Source organism: Choristoneura fumiferana, chromosome 4 (assembly GCF_025370935.1).
Source record: "Choristoneura fumiferana chromosome 4, NRCan_CFum_1, whole genome shotgun sequence".
NCBI classification, from domain to species: Eukaryota; Metazoa; Arthropoda; class Insecta; order Lepidoptera; family Tortricidae; genus Choristoneura; species Choristoneura fumiferana.
This window is the reverse complement of record NC_133475.1, coordinates 15966488-15974575: the sequence shown is the minus strand read 5'-3', so window position 1 is coordinate 15974575 and position 8088 is coordinate 15966488.

Here is an 8088-nt window from a genome sequence, read left to right as displayed (position 1 = left end):
ACACATACCGACACACACACAGACACACATAGCGGTCAAACTTATAACCCCCTCTTTTTGCGTCGAGGGTTAAAAAGAAAAAAACAGATGGTAAATATGAAAGTTTTGTTTTATGTGTGCGTGCGTACCTGTAGGTCTGTGTGTATTCGTTAACACAGTGGCTGGACTCTGACTGGGATAAAATCTCGAGACTAACAGAATATATCTGCAGATATTTGCAGAAAAAATGCCAAATCGGCCGCTGATTTTGCAGAAAAAGACTGCACTATAGGTAGTATTGTTGATGCAACGTGAATGAAACTGTGTAAAACCCTGAAAGGAATTTTAATTTAACTGCTAGACTTGCACGAGTGTAACTGTGGGTAAAAGATAGTACAAATGAAATCAGCATAATCATTTTTCCTAAGGTAAACAAAGTCTGTCGAAGTACAATATCGTCAATATACAATGTAATGTCGACGTGCCTTGTCTATGAATTATATCACAGATCCGCGCCAAAACTGTACACATTGTAGCGGAGTAATACTCTCAATTCGCAAAAGGATTTATGCTTGGATCTAATATTTGGGACACACAGGCCAATTTTTCATCAAGTCAGAAGCAAAATGCAATTGAAATGAATTGAAATTCGTCACTTTTAAAGGTCTACGCCCATGAATTAAAACCAATAAAATTAATAAAACAGTTTATCAATTAATAAAACTGATTAAGTAATTGTAACACATTGAGGTGGTTTTCCAAGTTTTTGTTGGTTAGGTTAGGTTGGGTTATGTTATTCTACTTATTTAAATATTGTGGTCCCACTTTCTATACCAACGTTTTCATGATTTTTTTGAATGTTATAGTATAATTATAATGCAGTAAGCTAGGTTAGATTAATTTAATAGCAGCTCGGGCAGTAAGGGCTCCAGTTGTATTTCCCACGCGGCACCATTGAGGCTTAGGAACTACATACACCTACACCATTTCCTCGCAGGTGAGTGCAGGTTTTGCAGGTATTGCAAAAAATTTCGCGAGTAAAGTTATTAAAGTAAGTTATCAAGCTAAGTAGCAGTGTGTCTGACCCGCCGATACGTCTGGCAGCAGGCCATGAAGTTCCTTTATAAATCAGTGTTTTGACGCGTCCACGTACCCTAACGACGGACGGCGCGGGATGAAACGCCGGTAGAATGGAAGATGCTGGCATCAGTTGTAGTCGTCATTTGTTAGTGTCTCTTTTGTTTAATATAGGTATGTAAAAGTATTAATAAATGCCTATGAACTGAAACAATTTTATTACTTTGCTAAGTAATTGTTCATTGATATGCACTTGCGCAAAGTAACGCCTGATTCAATTAATTATTTAAAAAGGCTAAGTTATTTCACAATAAAGATCAGGATGTAAACTATCTTAAATTATTCTTATTGTTTTACTGAATATGATTAAAGTCTTATTTGCTTACTACCACGAGATGAAACTACGTCATAAAAAGTAATTTTGAATAGATGTAGAAGTCAAATCAGATAATAGAATTCTTCCCAAATGTGTAAGTATCATTACATAACTTTTCAACTTCTGATTGAAGGCTTCCAAAAGCTTTAAATTAAACAATAAAAAATCTAAGTTTGTAAGCTATTACCAAAAATATTTCACACGAAAACGTCGACGAACTATGTACCTAACTGTTAATGACATTGCTGACACCTCCAAGCCCTTCAAAGAATCCTCGGTAGCAATTTAAAGTTTTGACGCAGCTCCGATGGGGAGCTAAACTTAAATCGATACGTTTATCGATGGTTCATGAGCGATTACACGAAGGTACAAGCTATACGTAAACTACAACATCGCCATGTCTGTAAGCAGTTTGTGTCCCTTATAAAAGCCATAGTGGATTTTCCGTAGCAAAAAGGACTTTACATTAAATAGACTTTTTTTTTGTCATCTGCACCTATATAAGGATTAGGTATTATTTATGTTGAGTATCAAATATCCTAGTTTTTTTTTTGCAGATTTGACTTAATTATGAAGTTTTAAACTGCCAGCCATTTGGCCAAATGCCACGGGGCAATTTCTAGATACAATTTGGTTTAAAATACTTAACTAGTTTTTAAATAATTTAGCTGTTTATTAGTTGAAGGTCTCAATTTGTGTTGTTTTCTTTCTGTGTCATATTTTCATAAATAAATAAATTGACCTAAAAAAACGACTAAAATAAAATAGGTACTGGCAATCACGAAAAAGAAAACTATTTACAGTGAAATATAAATGTGGTTGTGAAGTAGCGGCACCATTTTTTTTCAAATCATACGTCACCATACACCCTAGGTCTATTCATCTAAATATCAAAATTTTGAATGCTTCTTTATTATAAGCAGTACACTTATAATTGATACTAGCTTTTGCCCGCGCCTTCGCCCACGTGGAATTCGGTTATCGCGCGCTGTTCCCTCGGGAACTGAGCCTTTTTCCGGGATAAAAAGTAGCATATGTCACTCTCTGGCCCATAAACTATCTCTATACCAAAAATAGTGTCGATCCGTCGCTCCGTTTCGACATGAAAGACGGACAAACATACAAACACACAAACACTTTCGCATTTATAATATTAGTAGGTACCTATGGATTATTATTAGCAATATTTAGAGTTTTTTAGTATCGTTCTATACTTCGTTTTTTTGCATTAGAAAAAGGGTAAACAATCTTGACGAGTCTTTTTATTGAAAAACTTAAAAAAAAACAGTACTTATCTATTACTTGTGATACCAAAAAGCATGTAAATGATCATGTGTGCTTACAAACTTGCTAATTGTTACTATTTGCTGTGACTTATTTTTCAAAAGTGTTTTTCAATAAAAAGACACGCCAAGATCGCCGACCTTCTTTCTAATGCTAAAAAAAAACGAAATATACAAGTAGGTACTTATAATTTCCGTAGCTTGCCAGGTTTAAGTTTATTCCATTTACTTAACGTTTAGTACTAGCAACATTGCCATGGATCGTTATCTTTTATCTATCCGTAAACATTTAGCAGGCGCTTTGTTGTTAGTAGCCTACATGAAAACCGTTCTAGAATTAAATTCAATAACGATGTATTTAATATTTATGTCAATTAAAGCGATAGGTAGGTGTATTTAAAATCGTTGAACCAGTTCTTATGATACCTGTTTCTAGATGAAAAGAAAAAACAATAAGATAAACTGTCCCAAGCGTACATCTAACCCTGCGAGAGTTTGGCCACTGTAATGTCACACATTATTACTAGGAACCTTTTAACCGGTTTTTCAATCGGGATAGTGGTTGGACGGTACCTCCGAGTTGGAAAACGGTGTTAAATACTCGTGCTGCGTCATCGATGTGTGTGAACGTACCTCTACAGAGCGATGTTGTTAGTGTTGTGTGCTACCCTACATTTGACAGTTGTAATGATGATGAAAACGCGGGTAGTTGTGTGCCGGTGTCAGTTTCGTCGGGTAGTCGCGCGAGCAGAGCGGCGGCGCGCAGTGCGCGTGGTGCTGCAGCCGCTGAGTCGCGTTGCTCCGAAGACGAAGGGCTACGGATTAGCCCGAAACATGTCGAGCTAAACTCGATTTAAGACGTGAGTTAACCGGGTCATTATATTTAATATGAGTGAGTCTCACGGTAGTTTCATGTTCAAAAAAGAACCTTTTAACTCTAGGCTGACGACGCATCGGCAATCTTCTGATTTTGAAGTTGCCAATAGTTGGTGCTCACTTACCTGGTAACTCAATGGGTGGTTTTCAATCCTATTTCATTAAAACATCAACATCAGTAGCCTTACAATCCACTAAACACCTAAATATTATTCACATACGCCTACTGTAATAACCGGTAACTCTTTCTTCACTTACGCGTACCAAAAACCTCAGAATCCTTATTGTTTTTAAAGAACTTCATATCACTGATGTAAATGCAAAGAGCCCAGGCGTTATTGCTAGCTGTTGGTTTTAATGCGACTCGACTCGTGATGTTACCGTTTCATATAATTGAATTCTGCCCGTTGTACCCCCAGATGTCTTTGCCTCCCGACGGGAGCTTGCTATGAAATATTTGATAGGCGCTTCGATATGAGGCTTGCAAAATTTGAAAGTTCATGTTGTTTGTTTATTTATTTCGTAAGTAAATCGTAAAAACATTTTGTATCAACGACGGCTAAAACAATTTTTAGTCGTAGTGCGATTTTTATTAATCTTTGATTAAAATGAGTTTTTGTAAAAAAAAATATTGCTGTCCAAACAACTTAGCCGTTTTCAATTTCAAGTCAATTCAATCGCTACACAAGATTTGATCCAAACAAACAGACACTGCAAATTAAAAAAAAACTTGTTAGATTGAGTCAAATGATTAGTAGTTAAGTTAGTAGTTAATATAAGACTCAAATGAGTCTAACATCTAGTAGAATGGTATACGGTTGTGTTGCTCTGAAGATGAGCTCTGGTTGAGTTCGAAACGCGTCAGTGTAATGTGGTGGCGGTGATAGATGGGTTTGTGTGATTTGTGTGTGTTCTTACAGTGTGGAGGTGGAGGAACTGCAAGAGCACGCATATTTTGCATAAACTTAGCTATCATAATAAGGTCGCGGGTGAGCAAAGAAATTCTTTTAGCTTACAAAAATTGTAACCATCTTTAGACCTTGAGAAATTTCACCGCATAATATATACTGGCGCTTCAGTTGGTGTAGGTACGTTCAGCATCAAAAGTAGCTGCATACTTTTGTACTTTGTCGTTTTCAGCAATGTAGGTACCTACTTCATCATCATCATCATCATCAGCTGAAAGACGTCCACTGATGAACAAAGGCCTCCCCCTTAGACCGCCACAATGAACGACAACTCGCCACTTGCATCCACCGGTTTCCCGCAACTCTCGCGATGTCGTCAGTCCACCTGGTAGGAGGCCTGCCAAGGCCTCGTCTTCCCTACCTACCTACCTAAAACCACACAAATTTGAGAAACGTGTTAAAACGACAAAGTAAAAAAGTGATCCGCTACTTTTGATACTGACTGTACGTAGTTTAGATGGTAAAGCACAAAGTTACGAATTGACGAAGGACCAGATTCAATTCCAGGCTTAAGTCTTTTTTTTTCAACTTACAATATTATTACGCAAAATGATATCCTTTGTACAGTTTTATTATATCTAAATAGTCACACGCTGAGTACTGTATTCCGTTCTAACTTCCATGTCTTGTTTAACTTCCGGAATATTTGATATCGAAATATTGCACAGGCTTTGAATATTGCAAAATAAACGTGCACATTTGACCTGACTGGTCATGCATGAGCAGAATAGGAAGACTTTAGCAGGCTACTCCAAAAGATCCCATTTCAGGCACAATCCATGCACAACGCTGGAGTTCAAAGTTGTTTGAATTTGTAAGAAGACAGAGCTGTTCATGGTTACTAGATATAATGTATGTACCTATATAAACTCTTTTTTTTCGGTCAAAAAAAAAGACAGAATTATAATTGACGAATTTTGATATAACATGATAGAATGTTTATGAATTAGTTAATTCGGGTGTTGTTCCGCGTATCTTGATTTTAGAGCAGCTCGATATTTCGGCACAGTTGAATGCGCCATGATCACGAGACGACTGAAGAATTGCGGGTATGCTGGTATAACCCAAAAATCAATCTCTAAAATCAATCAAAAAGTGCTCTAAAATCAAGGTATGCGGAACAAAACCTGAATTTAATTCATAAAATTAGTAATGACCGCGATAGTCTAAAATATTGTAGTTATTTTTAACATTGAATTAAATTTTGATGGATTTATATACAAAGTATATATTCATAATAATTAATAATAATGTTTCAAAATAATTAATTATAATATTTTAATTACTTATCATGGTAAAGTTTTTTTTTTAATTCGTATAATAAAAATGTTGATTATGAAAAGTAAAATGTACTTAAATTGGAAAAAATAAAATAAGTTTTCAAAGATTCTGGGCAACCAAGCTTCGCTCCTGCTAAAATTCGAATAGGTACGGTCACGATCCTTAATTTAGGACCCACTTGAGATCGAATCTGTCATTTTGTATGACAATTCAAAGATTTTTTTTGACAAAATGGGTGTCAAATTAACGCTCGTGACCGTACACGGTGCTTTCCTAGGGATTATCCCGAGCTAAGGTGCCAAAAAATGGTCTTTGACCAATAAAGTTACCTACAGAACAACATGTTGTACAACTACCAGAGAGCTATGAAGCGCATAATTTTAAGTGTCCAATGGATAGGTGAAGTCACGCTACTACTACACTGCGCTCCAAAACTTGCATGGTAGACGTAGGCAAAGCTACTGCCAGGCTCTCAATGCTATATAAAAACAAAAACATCGATTTGGTAAGTATTGATCCAAATTAGCTTTAGTCCACTGCTGGGTCCATACAATTTGAAGCCGCAAGCCAAACAGCACGTGTGGGTGACAGGAGCTGCCCGCGCCGTACATGGGCCGGTTAATTTGCTCGGCGGCGGCGTAAATCACGAGCGTGCGCATCCTGCCCCGCGGCGCGAGCGCAGGTCACAGAGGGGAAATGGCAGACGGTATAAAGATTTTATGCTAACGAGCAAGGTCCATCTAACGAGTAAATAAACATTTATCATCATCACTGTCCGCAATCAAGTGTTGTGAGTGTCCTTGGATTCTAATGGATTACTACTAATTAGGTGACCTGATGCTAGCTAGCATTTTTTTTTATTTCATAAAAAAATACTACATCACCATCTACATAATTTTCTATCTCGTTTATTTAGCAGAAAAATTTTGGCGTATCACATTTTTGGTGTATTTCCGTGACATAGGTTTAATTTCGATAGCAAAAAAAGCATTTTTTACAATTTAAACTAAAAAGAAAACAAAAGCTGTATTTATTCTTTTTGACATACTAAATGAGTAAAAAAATAGCATACCGTTTATGCCATTATATCGTCAAACTTGGTCATGCTATTTTCGAGATATTAATTTTCTTTATGGAACATAATTAATATTCATCCGTAAACTTATTATTTTTTTACTGCACTGTGCTATTATTATGTCTCATACTAACTATCGAAATTCTCCATGAGAACAACTATGCGTAGGCACATAACCACCCTTTTACAAATCCCACTCTTTGCAGCTGCTGATTTATTTATTCTCATCCGCCGCACGCGCATTGTCGATATTTCATCGCATTCACTTTTGATGGTGCCGCTTTAATATTTGCTTGTATTGATTCTAAATGATACTTTGGGGTGGAATTAGCTGTCAATAAATAAAGTTTGATTGCCGATGTGCGTTGTAATGTTTTGAAATGAAATGGGTTTCGGTTATTTTACTTTTTGGCAGGTTTGTTCTGCATGTGGAACAAAACAATCATTTTACTCATCGTACACATTCTACACAAATTATTATATGTAAAATAAGTATCTACTCTTTATTTATGGAATTTAAAATCATAATAAAGTTATTTCTGAACCAAAAAAATCAAGAATACTTTTTTTATTGCTAGATTATGAGGTACAGAGTAGATTTTTAATATTAATTATAAAAAATCATTTCAAAGTATTTATTTGATACAATCATAGTTTTATTTCAAAGAACACCCAGCTATACTTAGCAGCTTGGCTTAAAAGTTATTTTGATATTGCATTCTTAGAATAAACAACATTTTAGGTAGGTATTGTAATCTTCGAATTCTTTCAGAAATAGCATGAACGTGTGAACAATTAGTAATGTTAAACAAAAATAAATAACCGTTATAATTGCTCCACGAAACAGTTTCAAATTATGCGACCAAAAACGCTGAAACATGCATAAGCGCGCGGCTTATTCTGATGCTAGAACCCTTTATAGAAATGAAACCATCTCTCACTAAATTAAGCTTTAAATGTTTACAAGATCTCTTGACATTAAAACTGGTGAACCAATACCTAATATTATGTTATTTTGAACATGAAACTACCGTGAGACTCACGTATTATGTTATTGTTTGTTGCTTTTCCATTATTAACTAAAAAAATGACAAAGACTCAGCGACTCAACGATATATGCACATAAAACCAAAAACTGCCTCAAAATTTGGGGCTTTTGAGAAAAAATCTGTA